Below are 16,876 nucleotides of genomic sequence, written 5' to 3' on the forward strand. Positions count from 1 at the left end.
TCCTCTTTCTTCTCCTCTCTCGTATTCATACTCCCTCTCAATTCTTTTCGGTGCTAAAATTTCTCTACACCTTCTTCTGACTCTTTCTCTCCCACCCCTAGGACTATGTCCCACTAAAAGAGTGACATTTTCATCTTCTTCATTTTCAACTCTTTCATTCAAGAGTACTTCCCTTCCTTGAAGATTACCTAAGACTATTTCAATTCACTCCATTCTGTTTTTCGATGTACTAATAACTTGATTCAAACGAGTAATAGTTCTGACTTGTGCTTCTCTCCACCTAGCTTCATGATCTCCCCTCCATTTCCTTCGTCTTAGTTCATGATTGTACAAACAATAGTTAAATATGTTTAAGATCTCACATACACAACTCACTAATTTTACACGTAGGGACACTCGTGTTTATTACACACAAGGGTAGGCTATCTGGGAAAGTGACTAAATTATGATCAAGGTAGGCTAATACATGGTCTCGGTAGGGAGTGCTCCTAAGCTAGGCCATAAAGAAACCTTGGGCTCTAATACCACTCTGTAAGGATTGGGCTATCGTGATGGTTCTAAAAGACGGGTAAATTTTTCGTGAAAAAAACAAAAGACTTTAAAAAATTATATTTTCATAATATCAAAATAAAGTTTATACATAAGTATTTAAAACACAACATATAGTTAAAACACAAAATAAGGAACGAGCACAAAACATTTTAAAACAAATGGGTTGAGGATAACGAGTGAGGTTTGTCTATGACACCTACTTCAGAGTCCGCTCCCGACCTTGACCAACTTCTTATTACCTAAAAAAAGTAGAGAATAAAGAATGAGACAAAGACTCTGTAAGTAGCCTAATTGTAGGTTCTTAATCGTGTCCTTAATATTCTAGGGTACCACATTCTTTGTTGTTGTCTTGTTCTTGTTCTTGTTATTGGTGTAAGTACTTAAGTTCTCCAGTTCTTGTTCTTGAGTTGGGGTTCTTATCTTGATTATCGTGAGTACCTTAGTCCCTGGATTATGAAACGTTGGTTATTATTAAGGATATTTAGTAATAAATTATAGTTTACCATATATATTATATTTGATATTTTATTATAAGGCAAATATCTAATATTTTCCTTATTACCATAAGTATCTTTCCATTTATTGTTATTTCTATTTATTACTATTTTCATATCCTTATAATTTATTTGATTATAAATAAGATAACTTTCACACCATTTAGGTGTGGTGGATTATGCAAACATTCACAGTTGTTCTTTAAGGGTCTTGGTTCTTGTCCTTAGAACTTGGATCTTGATCCATGTTCAAGACCTGGATCTTTCTCTTCTTCTTGATACTTTCTTTGTTCTTGTTCTGTTCTTGATTCGTTCTTCAAGACACTCCCCCTAGAATTTACGGCACTAGCTATGCATCTAACAATCCTGTGTCCAAGGGTTCATGTGTTCCAAGCGATAGTCTTAACGTGTATTCATGGCTTCATGAGTTCCAAGCGACGTAGTCTTAACCCGCATTTTAGGATTTTCCCTCCGATACCGTCTACTAACCTATGCCCAAGGCTTCATGCATTCCAAGCGGCATAGTTTGAAAAACAACATCCAAGACTTCTTAAGTTCCAAGAGATGTAGTCTAATAGTGGAGAAGACACTAGTGGAGGTTCGAAACCGGTTCGTGAGGAAAAAAAAAACTTGAGCGACAAAAGGTTAGTATTCAAACTCATTTAGTTTTAATGCTTTTGAACATGCTAGCTAATTTACTATAATTGATGTACTTAGAGTGCCTAAGATCCAAATTGCTTCCGCATGTGTTCTATTAACACCATCAATTGGTATTAGAGCATGGTTTTAGGCACTTTATTTACATTAATTTGAGCATGGTGGGTACTATTTCATGAATGAAATATTGTGGTTGCTAAAGTGGATGTTTTTGGTTTTGACATTTTTTTATGCTTCCATTTGATGCAATTCTTGTCACAAGCCTAATGTCTATGGGCTTTACTGAGTGAAGAAAGGTATGTAATTTTTATGGAGTCATTAGAGTCCATTTTAGGTTGTAATTGATCGAAAATTGAAGAGATAGCAAGCTGAACCAAAGAAGATGGAAAAGGCAGTTCGAGTGTTTTTTCTGCCTTTGGGGTCCAGTTCAACGTTTTTAATGAGTATACCCAACCGTCTAAAATACATAGTAGGAGGAAAAAGGTATATGAGATACATCGTTTTCCTCTCACGCTCTCTGAAAAATTCACACCGTTAGATTCATGCTCGGCCTCGTGTCGCCCTGGGAGCGTCCTCCATTCGGAAGGTATTTGCATGAGTCAATAACAAGGTGAATAGAGAAAGTATTTATAGTAAGTGGGAGAAGGAAGTATATCAACATGTCCTATGGTCTCCACCACTAGGTAGCACCGTGAGATTCCCATGTTCCACCTGCATGTTGCCCTAGAGAAACTACCTATTCGAAGGGTTGTAACATGGGAGTCAAAACAACACAAACTCCAGAAATGGATAGGATTTCTTAGGTCCATTCCCAACTTTGACTTTTTCATTCGATAGCATTGTTGGAACTGATCTCTGAGGTTTTAAAATGGCGGGTCACACTTACGAAGAATTACTAAGAGTTAGTATATTCTTGACCAAAATAGCGATAACTAAAAACACTATAGGAACAAGAGTTATTCTGGGATTATCGTTTAAGTCAAGAATGTCTTGGTTTAGTGAATGAGTGATTGACTGCCCCCAATAGTAGTTGCTCCAACTCACTAAAGTATCGTTGCAAATTAATAATTTTTTGGTACATTATTACATTTTCTAAAAATGATTGGATTAAACAGGATTAAGTCAAATAACTAATAGAATTTTCTTTATATCACAGCATGACAAACTCAATAGTACAATTACTCGCTTCTGAGAAATTAAACAGCTACAATTACGCAACTTGGAAATCAAACCTAAACACAATACTTGTAATTGATGATTTAAGGTTTGTTTTAACTAAGGAATGTCCTCCAAACCTCAGCTCAAATGCAAACCGAACAGATCGTCAAAGGCAAATGATAAAGTCCGGTGTACATTTTAGCCAGCATATCTGATGTTTTGGCTAAGAAACGTAATGTTATGGGTACTGCTAAAGAGATTATGGAATCTCTGAAAGGGATGTTTGGACAACCGTCTTTCTCCCTTAGACATGATGCAATAAAATACGTTTACAACTGCCGTATAAAAGAAGGGACCTCAGTTAGAGAACATGTCTTTGACATGATGATCCATTTCAATGTGGCAGAAGAAAATGAAGCTCTCATTGATTAGAAGAGTCAAGTCAGTTTTATCATGGAGTCTCTTCCGAAGAGCTTCTTCCAGCTCCGCACAAATGTGATAATGAACACAATAGAATATAACTTGACTGCTCTTCTCAATGAGCTACAGACTTATCAATCCCTCTTAACGAACAAGGGACAAACAGGAGAAGCAAATGTTGCTATCTCCAAGAAATTACTACGAGGATCATCCTCCAAAAATAAGTCTGGTCCTTCAATAGTGTTTTGATGAAGAAGTGTAAAGGGAAAAATAAGATTCCTACTAACCGCAAACACAATGTTCAAAAAGTAGATAAAGGAAAATATTTTCATTGCAACCAAAACGGACACTGAAAGAGAATTTGCCCAAAATACCTTGTAGAGAAGAAAGTCGAAAAGACACAACAAGGTAAATATGATTTACTCGTTGTAGAAATATGTTTAGTAGAGTATGATAACTCAACTTGGATACTAGATTCAGGGGCGACTAATCATATTTATTCTTTTTACCAGGAAACTAGCTCCTGGAGAATGCTTGCGGACGGCGAGATAACACTTAGGGTTGGAACTAGAGAGGTTGTCTCAGCAAGATCAGTAGGAAATTTAAAGTTTTTTTTTTTGGAGATAGATTCATTATATTAAATAATGTACTTTTTGTTCCTGAAATGAAAAGAAATCTAATATCTATCTCTTGTTTATTAGAATAATTGTATAAAGTATCTTTTGAAATCAATGAAGTGTTCATTTTCAAAAGAGGTATTCATATTTGTTCTGCAAAACTAGAAAACAACTAATATATGTTCAAACCGAGCGAAACAAAAGCTATTTTAAATACCGAGATGTTTAAAACAGCTGAAACTCAAAATAAACGACAAAAGATTTCTCCTAATACCTATCTTTGGCACTTAAGATAAGGCCACATTAATCTCAATATGATTGAGAGTTTGGTTAAAATAGGACTTCTAAATGAGTTAGAAGACAACTCTTTACCTCCATGTGAGTCTTGTCTTGAAGGTGAAATGGTTAAGCGGCCGTTTTCTGAAAAAGGTTATAGAGCCAAAGAAACCTTAGAACTCGTGCATACAGATCTCTATGGTCCAATGAATGTCAAAGCACGTGGAGGGTATAAATATTTCATCAGTTTTATTGATGATTATTCAAGGTATGACTATCTTTACCTAATGCATCACAAGTCTGAAGCTCTTGAAAAATTCAAAAAGTATAAGACTGAGGTTGAGAATCTATTAGGTAAAACTATTAAAACACTTCGATCAGATCGAGGAGGAGAGTACATGGACTTAAGATTTCAGGACTATATGATAGAACATGAAATATGGTCTCAACTCTTAGCCCCAGGTATGCCTCAACAAAATGGTGTATCAAAAAGGAGAAATAGAACTCTGTTAGACATGGTTCGGTCTATGATGATTTTTGCTTAATTACTCGATCCGTTTTGAGGATATGTAGTGGAGACTGCTACATACATTTTGATCATGGTTCCAACTAAGAGTGTTTCAGAAACACCTTATGAGTGTTGGAAAGGGCGTAAAGGTAGTTTACATCACTTCAGGATTTGGGGATGTCCAGCATATGTGTTGTTGCAAAACCCCAAGAAATTAGAACGTCGTTCAAAATTATGTATATTCGTAGGATACCCCAAAGAGACGAAAGGTGGTTTGTTTTATGACCCTCAAGAAAATAGAGTGTTTGTATCAACAAACGCTACATTCTTAGAAGAAGACCACGTAAGAAATCGTCAACCTCGTAGCAAACTAGTATTAAGTGAGATTTCTAAAGAAGCTACTGATAAAACAACAAGAGTTGTTGATCAAGCTGGTCCTTCAACAAGAGTTGTTGATCAAGCCAACACTTCTTGTCAATCACATACTCCATATGAGTTGAGAATGTCTCGACGTAGTGGGAGGGTTATAACTCAACCCGATCGTTACTTGAGTTTGGCAGAAACTCAAGTCATCATACCTGATAATGACGTTGAGGATCCATTGACCTATAAACAGGCAATGAATGATGAGATAGAGATCAGTGGATCAAAGCCATGAATCTTGAAATGGAGTCAATGTACTTCAATTCAGTCTGGAAACTTGTAGATCAACCAGATGGGGTAAAACCTATTGGTTGCAAATGAATCTATAAGAGGAAACGAGACCAAACCGATAAGGTACATGATGGTGTTAATATAACACATGCGGAAGCGATTTAGATCTTAGGCACTTTTAGAACATCAATTATAGTAAATAACTAGAATGTTCATAAGTATTAAAACTTAATGAGTTTGAATACTAACCTTTTGTAGTTCAAATTCCTTTTTTCCCACGAACCGGTTTCAAACCACCACCAGTGTCTTCTCCACTATCCTCCGGCCTTAGAACGGGATTGTGGAATCCGGTGAGTGACTTAACTTGGGAGGAATTTTGTATATATGAAGAGAGTGTTTGTGAGAGGTTTTTCTCGAGGTTTTTTTCACCAACAAGAAGACCTTTCATGTAATATGATCACTCTATTTATATATTTTACAACACAAAATATCAAAGCAAGTTTTCAACAACAAAAGCACATGTACTTAAAACAGACTTAGAAAAGGATTCTTTGTTGTGTCGAGCCTGCTGGTCTCGTCCTCGATTGGCCTGCAACTTCTTATTTGACCAAAAAAGTTAAAATAATGTTGATAAGTATTAGTTTACTCAATGAATAGCTAACTTGTCATTCATAAGTTTATTACTTATCTTTCTAGTTGTTCTTAAATTTTATTCTCTATTAATTCCTAGTTTCTTTTACTTGGATCATTTGTAAGTTAGGAAGGTATTTCAACTACCTATCACTTAGGTTACTTCTATATAGTTATTTAGAATTTTAGGACTAGTATGTAAGACTCACTCTCAATCAATTACAGTCCGTCTACTAATTTCTTTAGTAATGTAACATCATATATACCAAAGGTCAGGAATACTCATTATTCCTAACTTAGCACACACAACATCGGTCAGGAACTATGCGAGAATTAGTAGACTACAATACCCATATTCTAAATCTTCCGATAATTTGTTTTGCGATAAATGAAGATGCAGAAAAGATGAGAATCAATATTTTTTTTACCATTGTTGGAAGAAATATCTCTTTAAAAGCACAAAATTTTATGGACAAGGTCAACTAAATTGACAAGCATCGAAAGACATTGATAGATTTTCTGACGCTTGCTTGTTTTGTTAGCCAATGTATGCTACGTGACAAAATTTAGTGCATCTAGAGATATTTTTTCCCACCACAACCTACCTTTGAAGCCTCCAAAGCCCCCCTCTCCCTTATATTTCTTCTTCCCCATTTGCTTCCATACTCCTTTATTGGCACCCTCTTTCTTCCATTTTTTGTGTTGTTCTCGTGGTGAATGGCTATCCATTTTTCAGTGTTTGAGGGAATTTGCTACTTTTTGGGTTCTCTCTTTTTAAATATCTTTTTGTTTCCTTTGTTCATAAATTATGTTGTCAGTTTAGGTTCATGTTGATGGGGTTACTATGATACGTGCGGAAGCAATTTCGATCTTAGGCACTCTAAGTACATCAATTATAGTAAATTAGCTAGCATGTTCAAAAGCATTAAAACTCAATGAGTTTGAATACTAACCTTTTGTAGTTCAAATTTCTTTTTCCTCACGAACGGTTTCGAACCACCACTAGTGTCTTCCCTACTATTCTCCGACATTAGAATAGGATTGTGGAATCCGGTGAGTGATGAAACTTGATAGAAATTTAGTATAGGTAAAAAGAGAGTTTTGAGAGATTTTCTCAAAGTTTTTCAAGAAGAATTTTCATGTACCTTGATCACTCTATTTATAGAGTCATATTTGCATGTTCATGGAAATTTGAGATTACCAAAATTTGACACTCAAAATTCCACTCTAATTTGTGGGATTATGTGGCAAGTATGCAAGTTTGAGTTCACCAAATTTTGACACTCAAAATTCCACTCAAATTTGTGAGATTATGGGGTAAACATGCAAGTCTGATTAAACCGTATAGACCCTCAATATTCCACTCACTCAAACATGGATTTTTCCATTAGGTGGAGTAAACATTTTGACTTTGTTTATTTTAATTCAACAATTAATTTAAATAATTAATTTCAAATCAACATAATATTAAATGATTAATTAAATAATTTAATTAATATTTAACATTAAATAAAATGTCAATTCCAATCAATTCCCGCACATATTGATTATCAATCACTATTCATAATTAAAATATTTAAATATTATTTAAATATCCCCAATTCTCTCTTTTTGTTCAATTCATAACTAAAACAAAATGAGGTTAAATATATCGTATATATTTAGCGTGTATTCCCTAATTTGAATTCGAACACTTCGAACTCACTCGTCACACTGTTCTAAGGTTTAGTTCGATACGAGCTAGCAGAGGGACCTAATGAACCTACATATCATGGGCTCCAACGATCCGAGATTGACCGGCTAATCTCATTAACCTTGTTAACCAGCATTTATTCACTAAGACACTCTATTGCAGCCTGATTGTTGCACTCCCCTCACTATAGATATATTTATGTTCATTTGATATAACCATAATTAGTAAGTCGATCCTTCACAGATTGTTCGTAACTAGAGCTAGGTCAATTTACCGTTTTACTCCTAAAGTTACTTTTTGTTCCTTAAGTCCCACTGATCCTCTAATGAACAATTGGTTTGTGGTTCAACCACCAAACCGAATCCCTTTCGGGCCAATGAGAGGGTGGGTCCCCTTGTTCAAGACTTGGAGTCAGTACTTAAGGGAAGAACCTCTTTACTATTCCTAAAAGCTGGTAGGAGTGAATTCCATCATACACCCTATGTCCCCAGCTATTCACCCAGTCTTACCCCTAAAATGGGAGGCTTATTGAGTCGGCTAACTCGAGCCACTCTCACCCATGCAAATCTAAGGATAATTTCAAATAAATAGGAGTTCATAGTTAGCTCAGGATTAAGATTGAGTTACCTATGTCATCGAATGAAAAAATCAGTGTCAAAAGTAAACGACATTATAAAGTGAGAGTGGTTTTCTTCATGGTCCGATCTTATGCAATACTCATTGCATAGAACGCCCCCACTCACATGTCTTCACATGTAAGATTTAGTGATCACATTGTTTATATCATATACAAAAGTGGGCCGCATCCATAGTGTCCCTAGAATAAGGTACTCAATCTTAGGTTCAATTTAGGTTTAACACTCAGAGAGCAATATAGGTACTGTCAATATACATCAAACACCTTAAAAGGGATACCTAAAAAAAACTCGGCTCAAAGTTGCATTTACATTTTATTTCAACAATCGGAAGCTACCCTTGAAAATTATTAAAACATTATAACTCAATTCAAGGGTTTTCATCCAACATAAAAGGTTGGACGATAATATTACCTATGAAGTCTCATCGAGAATGCTCGATTAAGACTAAGTAACAATGATAGAAAACTCAAAGATACCCCAAAAATGAACTAGAAAATTATAATTCACTTGAAGGGTTTTGATTTAATAGAAAACGAAAATTACTATAACATTATAACTCAATTCAAGGGTTTTGATTCAATAGAAAAGGATAGATAATATTACCTATGAAATCTCATTGAGAATGCTTGATGATTAGAAATCACAAACCTCCATAATAGTATGATATTGTCCACGTTCAAAAATAAGTTTTAGCTGTTTTACTTATGGTTCCCTAAAAGGAATCACACCAATAGAAATAGTAATTCTTATGTATAACATTAAGCAGTTAGGATGGCCTATTGGCTTGTTGGTTTCATTCCCATTTCCACACCCTATTGGCTTGTCGAGTGAACATGATCGTAGTGCTTGAAACGATTCTCACATCAGGTTTGTTGTGAGATTTATTTCATCTATCAATGCTATTGGAGGTCCATAGCCTAAGGTAGCACAACTTAAGGTGCGTCCGTCCTAGTCACTAAACCTTCACGAGGAGGGCTATCTTCACCTCCACCTCTTCCTCTAACTCTAATACAGGGTCGTCTCCATCCTCGTTCTCCTCTCTCGTGCCCTTTATGTGGCATGATTCTAAAACCAATATATAATTTTTCTTAAGTCTATATCTCTCTAACATAAATTGCATCATATCACATATATTCACAACATATAATTTAGCAAACATGACATATTCATAAAAATACAACTAGGTGGAACATAATGCTACCATAAATCATATAGTTAGAGCTCAACATATTTGATACTAAATTACATTCAATATTAGTAAACAAAAAAAAGTACATGCAATTAAAGGCATTTCTTTTTCTTATCTTATACAAGACATACGTGATGGTGACAGGACATCGATGGTAAAACCTTGGAACGTGCCAAGTGTTGGCTTATTGGCCCTTGATCTCACATTAATTAATTTCAATGAATTAATTATTGATGTTTTGATGATAACAAACCTACTTTTAATTATTAACTATTTTCAGTTTTTTGAACTGTCCACAGTATAAGGTCGGGAATAACGATTACAACAACTTTTCAATTACTCAAATCAGAGCTAAAACGAAGAAATTAGAGTCGAGACAACATACCCGACGTGATGATGTGGCAACAAAATCAAAATGATGGACAAATCAAAATATATCAAAGTATGACATTTATGATATTGGAAGAGTAACACATGGTGGAGTTTTTCTTATTATTACATTTCTAAATAAAATTATTTTTACAAATATAAATTTGAATATAACCGTTACTCACATCGAATTTTATTATTACTATATTATATTATTATATTATTATATTTTAAAATTTTGGTAGTTACTCACATCATTTTTATTATTATTATATTATTATATTTATAATAAATTTTGAATTACATTTTACCGTTACTCACATAACTTTTTATTATTATTATATTATATTACTATTATATTAAAATTTTGAAATAAATGAATTTAGAAAATTTTCTTACTTAACTACTTTTAATCTCCACCTTCCATTATTCCTAACACAATCCAATGGTCAATATTCAATCCTACATTTTGCCACTTTTCTCCTCTATATAAACTCATCTTCCCCACATTTTTAAAAGATATAACTTACATACATTCTTCAATCCTCATTTGTTCAAAGTCTCCATTGTTTATTGCTCTCTCCAAGCTTACAAGTTTATTTCTTTTCATCTTATTCTTGAGAGGGATTATTATTATATTGTGAGGAAATAGTTGTCAGTATCCCAAATTGTAAATCTACTCTTTGAGAGAGTTGTGGTGTGTTATTATCAAACTCAAAAACTTGTATCGGTTTGATCCTGCGTCGTTGAAAGGATTGAGTTTGCTCTTGAACTCGTAAAAAAGAGCGGTGTACCGGTTTGGCTCTGATCCGTGGAAAGAGTCGGAAAAGTTCTTTATTCAAATTCCCAAGAGGCGCTTGGGGAGTGGAGTAGGTCGAGTTTGACCGAACCACTATAAAACTACGGTGTCATTTTCTCTAACTCTTTCCTATTTAATTTCAAGATTATCATTATGTTTATTGCATGTTCTACTTGATTATTGTTTTGACTTGAATTATTTTGTTTTAGTAATTATCATCTTCTACTTATTTGTAAAAAGTTTTATCATTAGAAAAATTAATCAAGTTTAAACACTTTTATCGTTAAAACCCTATTCACCCCCCCTCTAGGGTTGCCATACCGATCCAACAGTGCCAAGCCTATCTCGTAGGTAAGTCTACTGAATCTATAACCTAGAGCTCTGATACCAACGGTAACGAACCTAGATTTCTATTAGCCTAAAGTTGCCACCGTCATCATATCCTATGCTCTTATACGAAATTAAGCAATTAAACTTCATCTTAAAATAGTGTCATGGACTTACTCATTTGAAAGCATCTTTCTAAAACAATTAAAACATCAAAGTAAAAATTCCCTATACTAACCTATGCCTAAGAAAATAAAATACTACTATTCTATGCACATGTCATTATCTCTATTTTTGATGTCGTCGTCAGCTATATAGGGGCGTCTTGCCCTTACCTGAAATAGAAGTAGTACAAGGCTTGAGTATTTTAAGAAATACTCATAAGGACTCGACTATTGAGGCTAGGGAATGCAAACACATGCAACTAATGATCTTAGGAACCTATTGTTAAAAATATCATAGGGGTGGCCTCTAGTCTGGAAAAATTGGATGTGTAGTACATCCCTACACATGACTCACACATGCGAGCGTGAATTTTGTCTCTCGAAGTTACTTCAAGTGTTGTCAGTTGTTGTTTCCTATTAAAACGTCCATCTCTCTTCGTTAGTAATTTACATTTCTAATTTAATTTAACTTGAACTTCAGAGATAAGACGTTATACTGACCTTAAATATTTCTATTAAAGTAAAAATAAGCTTCGAAAGGGCAAAAAACATAAAGGTCGGTGTCAAAATGTCAAACCGAACATAATACGCAATTTTTTAGCCTAGGACTCCGAGATCCCGAGCCGAAGGAGCCGGTGTATGCAACAGTGACTCTATCGCTGGGGGACAATGACATATGAGCAGGTTGCAAAGTGGTTCGAGGTGCAGGTCTTGAATGTTCATGTGGGCGCACAGGTCTGTGTAGTGGATCCGTGGGTTGGGCTGTGTTCTGTGTATTTGGGCTTCAATGTGGGTTTTGGGCAAAGCACATAGGAACTAGACTACTAGACTGATTGTTGGTGGGTATCTAGTTACTAGACCAAACTGGGTATGGGGTTGCTTGACTGGAATGAGGTTGCGGGTATTCGAGTTTGGGTTCGAGCAAGTAGACGAAACTAGACTACTAGACTGATTGTTGGTGGGTATCTAGTTACTAGACCAAACTGGGTATGGGGTTGCTTGACTGGAATGAGGTTGCGGGTATTCGAGTTTGGGTCCGAGTAAGTGGACTTCGTCTTCTCCACTCGTTTCCATGCATTTTCCTTTCTTCATTCCTCCGTATCAAAACTCGTTGTCTACATCTTGTTTCTTCTCCTTCTTTCTCATGATGTTAACCATCTTTGTACGTTTGATCCTACCCCTCTATCTCACTAGTGTTGTGTACGTTGGATCCCATGGTCGTCATCTCGACATCGTCATTTGTGCAGAGGTGTCTTGCCTTTACCTAAAAAATAAGAGTAGTGCATGTCTTGAGTATTTTAAGAAATACTCATTAAGTAACTCCACTACTTCTCTACTCACGCAAACACATGAAATCATGGTTATCATAAAATATCATTTCATGGCCTTGGTCTCATATTCGTGTTCGAGTAGAATTTGATGTGCATACTTCTCTACTCATGACTTACATACACACACATTTGCTCCCATGCGGTATGGGTACAATATCATAAGTACCATACTTTCATATCATGTCACATCCTAACAAGTCATAGAGTAGGTAGACTTATTACCATCGTTAGAAGGAGGGTTTGAACCTCCGACCTTGTGGTTAAGGGCCACACGCTCTAACCAACTGAGCTATTCCAGCTAATTATTTGTAATAGCTCAAGCCCATCATATCCTTATAAGGAATGTTTCATCCCCTCTCCAACCAATATTGGATCTCACAATACACTCTCCTTGGGGGCCCAACGTCCTTGCTGGCACAACGCTTGGTGACTTACTTTGATAGCTTTCGTAATAGCCCAAACCCACCGCTAACAAATATTGTCCGATTTTGCCCATTACATATCATCATCAACCTCACAATTCTAAAATGAGTCTACTAGGGAGAGATTTCCACACTCTTCTAAGGAATGTTTCGTTCCCATTTTCAAACACTAAAAAATATTGTCCATTTTTTACCGTAACAAATCGTCGTTAGAATCACAGTTTTAAAACACGCTACTAGAGATGTTTACAGACACTTATAAGTTATTCTTTCATTCTCCTCTCAAACCAATGCGGGATCAGAGGGCATGGGTTCAAATCCTACTTCTGACAACTCTCAAATAAAGGTAAAATAAAAATACAATAGCATATCATTTTTTGAAATCAATTGAACTCACTGGAGATTTAAAATTGTCACGACATGATTTTTTAAGCATATAAGAACTGTAATAACTTCAAAGCACAACTATAATAACTCAACTTTCTAAGACTTCAAATCATTATTCATGACACATCCTAACAAAGAAAAAATTTCATAAAAATTGAAAGGAGATTCGAAAACTAAGGACAATAATTCGTAACACATAGAACTGACGTGACAAAGAAAATTTTGATAAAAATTGGAACGAGATTCGAAAACTAAGGACAACAACTTGTACATATAGAACTGATGGCTTGGGACGACCCTCCTCTATGACCTTAACTAACAATTAGTGATCACCCAAAAAGGAAAAGAAATATCTAGTGCAACTAAATAAGTAACCTACTTGTAGGTGGTAATCGAGTCCTTGATTGAGCGAGTTGCCATGGGTTTTTCTTTAGGTTAAAGAATGTTTAGGTGTAGATTATATGTAACGACCCTAGTTTTCTAGGGACCTAGAGTCACTAGAACATGCATGATGTAACTGCTTTATGCTAAAATATTTTTTACATTATGTTTTTGTATTGAAGCTACCCCTAAAAAGAACACAATATTATTATTAAGAATGCTAGATTAAGACTGTAACAATGTTAGGAATCACGAACCTACATAATTATATAACATTGTCCACTTTTGTTGGAGGGTTAAATTTTTCCATATACTAAAATGGAATGATTCATTCCCATTGATAAAAAGAGAGATGAACCTCCGACCTTATGGTCAACAATCATACGCTCTAACCAACTGAACTATTCCAACAAATTATGAGTATTAGCCTAGATATTGTCTACTTTGACTCATTACATATCGTTGACAACCTCACAGTTTTAAAACACGTCTAATAGTAAGAGATTTCCACATGCTTATAAAAAATGTTTCATCCCCTCCACAACCAACGTGGGATCTCACAATCCACTTCCTTGTGTTCCCAGCAATCTCGTTGGCACACCACCCAATGACTAACTCTAATACAATTTGTTACAAACCAAGCCCACCTCTGATATTGTCTACTTTGGCTAATTACGTATCACCATCAGCCTCACGATTTTAAAATATGTCTATTAGGGAGAGATATCAACAACCTTATAGTTAATGTTTTGTGTCCCTCTCCAATTGCTAGCAGATATTGTTTGTTTAGGCATGTTACGTATCGTGTAAGTTTAAAAGTTTTAAAACGCATCTTTAAGAGAGAGGTTTCCACACCCTTATAAGGATTGCTTCATTCAGGTTTCCACACCCTTATAAGGATTGCTTCATTCCACTCTTCAGCCAGTGTTAGGTCTCATAATAAATAGTTAAGATGGTTGAGTGGGGCTTTACGACTCAAGTTTTGGTCCTTGTGAGTCCGTGGGTTGAAATCCAACTTCTATAACTTAGAAAGGTTTTGTTTTATAAAGTGCTATTCTTTATAAAAATAGTTATATAGAATAGGTAGAGGGTGTGCGTTCAAATCCCACTCCTGGCAACTCAAATAAAGGTAAAATAAAAATACAATAGCTTATCATTATTGAAATCATTTGAACTCACTAGAGATTTAAAATGGCTTCCAAGCTTCTACAAAAGTTAGTATTGTACAAGTTTACCCTTACGCCTGAATCTCAAGGACACTCTGATTTTCTATACTACCTGAGTGCATAACAAATGATGATTTGTGAGCCTGGAATATACTGGCGTCCTTGATATAACTGTCCACTAGGACCTCTATTAATTGATTCATAATTACCTATGTTAAAAAAAATCAGCTTCGGAAAGGTAAAAAATGTAAAGGTTCATGTCAAAAATGTCAAATCAAGCCAAATATGTTGTTTTTTAACCTAAAATTCCGAGAAGCTAAGCCGAAGGGGCCCGTGTATGCAGTAGTGACCCTGTCATTGAGGGACATTGACACATGAGCAAGTCGCAAAGTGGGTCGGGGCATGGGTCTTGAATGTTCATGTGGGCACACAAGTAGGTGTAGTGGATCATGGGTTAGACCGTGTTCTGTGTATTTTTTGTTTGAATGTGGGGTTTTGGGCCAAGCACAGAGGAAGTAGACTACTTGACTGGTGTTAGTTGGTATCTGATTGCATTGTTGGGTCGAAGCTTTGTATTTTAGGTTACTGGAGCAAACTAGGTATGGGGTTGCTTGGCTATAATGAGGTTGCGGGTATTCGAGTTTTGGTCCGACCAGGTGGACTTCATCTTCTCCACCCCTCACATCGGTTAGGGTTGCCTGTGGGTTTTGGGTCGTGAGTCGGATCTCGTGTCGGACTTCGTTTCCCTCACCCCGATTACTAGAGAATTTTTCGGCGACTCTCTCTCCTCGGTAACGTCGTTTCAATGTTCTTTTTCCTCCATTTTTTAGTCTCCTCCTCCCCCTAATCTCGTTTATGGTGTTTGTTTGGTTCGTAAGGGCGTAAACACTCAAATCTGAGAGGGTTCGAAAATCCAACGTTCTGTCTTCCTTACCCAATCCAACGTTCTGTTCTTCCTCGGTCACGTCGTTTCAATGTCCTTGTGGGAAGGAAAGTGCGTGAGACAGCCGGCAAGCCACGTGTCAACTTGCGGGAGGGAAAGCATGTTAGAGAGCCTGAGGGACACATATTGACGATTGGGTGGAATAACACGTTAGGCGCATTGTCAGGCGAGAAAATCTATGGCCTATTAGCTCAGTTGGTTAGAGTGTCGTGCTAATAATGCGAAGATAGCACGTTCAACCCCTGCATGGGCCAATTTCCCTCATTGTTAATTATATCTTTTCATTATACGAGTTAAAACATTATGAAATTTAGAAGATAATGACTTTTTTAAGTTTATTATGCATTAAGTTATGTAAACGAAACTTGATTTGCCAGATTAGGAGCTAACGATCTATAATGTGCATAAAATCTATGCCCAATTAGCTCAGTTGTAAGATTGTCGTGTTAAAAACGTGGAGGTCATAGGTTCGAAAATTACATAGGCCAAGTTTTATTAATTCTTAATAATATCTTTACATGATACGGGGTTACAACATTACGAACTTTAAATCAATGATACGGCCGTTCACAATTTTTCTTTAGATCTGAGTCGTTCGATATGTTCTTCAATGAAGGATGAAATTCGAGGATTTCTGAGAGTCATTTCAGGAACAAGAAGGAGGTAAATGAACTTATTTTGGCCGTTCGATATGTTCTTTTGCGAAAGATGAAATTCGAGTATTTCTCAATCTTTTCATGAACAAGGAGGTAAATGAACTCACTTTGAAAGCCAGATTCAGTATTGCGACTCTCATGAGAGAAAATTTTATGGCAAGCCACGTGTCAACTTGTGGGAAGGAAAGCGCGTGAGAAAGCCGGCAAGCCACGTGTCAACTTGCGGGAGGGAAAGCGTGTCAGATAGCCTGAGGGACACGTATCGACGATTGGGTGGAATAACAAGTCAGGCGCATTGTCAAGCAAGAAAATCTATGGCCTATTAGCTTAGTTGGTTAGAGCATTGTGCAAATAATGTGAAGGTCGTAGGTTGGACACCTGCATTGGCCAATTTCCCTCATTTTTAATTATATATTTTCATTATACGAGTTAAAACACTACGAAC

At 36.0% G+C, this 16,876-nt stretch overlaps 2 non-coding genes across 2 annotated transcripts; one reads left to right on the plus strand and one right to left on the minus strand.

The window, feature by feature from the left end:
- Window positions 1–12,701: 12,701 nt before the first annotated feature.
- Window positions 12,702–12,775, minus strand: TRNAK-CUU. Its single transcript has one exon. It is a non-coding gene; the product is annotated as a tRNA-Lys (tRNA).
- Window positions 12,776–15,955: 3,180 nt separating this feature from the next.
- Window positions 15,956–16,029, plus strand: TRNAI-AAU. The gene has a single exon. It is a non-coding gene; the product is annotated as a tRNA-Ile (tRNA).
- Window positions 16,030–16,876: the final 847 nt, after the last annotated feature.

Source organism: Cucurbita maxima, unplaced genomic scaffold (assembly GCF_002738345.1).
Source record: "Cucurbita maxima cultivar Rimu unplaced genomic scaffold, Cmax_1.0 Cma_Scf00076, whole genome shotgun sequence".
NCBI classification, from domain to species: domain Eukaryota; kingdom Viridiplantae; phylum Streptophyta; class Magnoliopsida; order Cucurbitales; family Cucurbitaceae; genus Cucurbita; species Cucurbita maxima.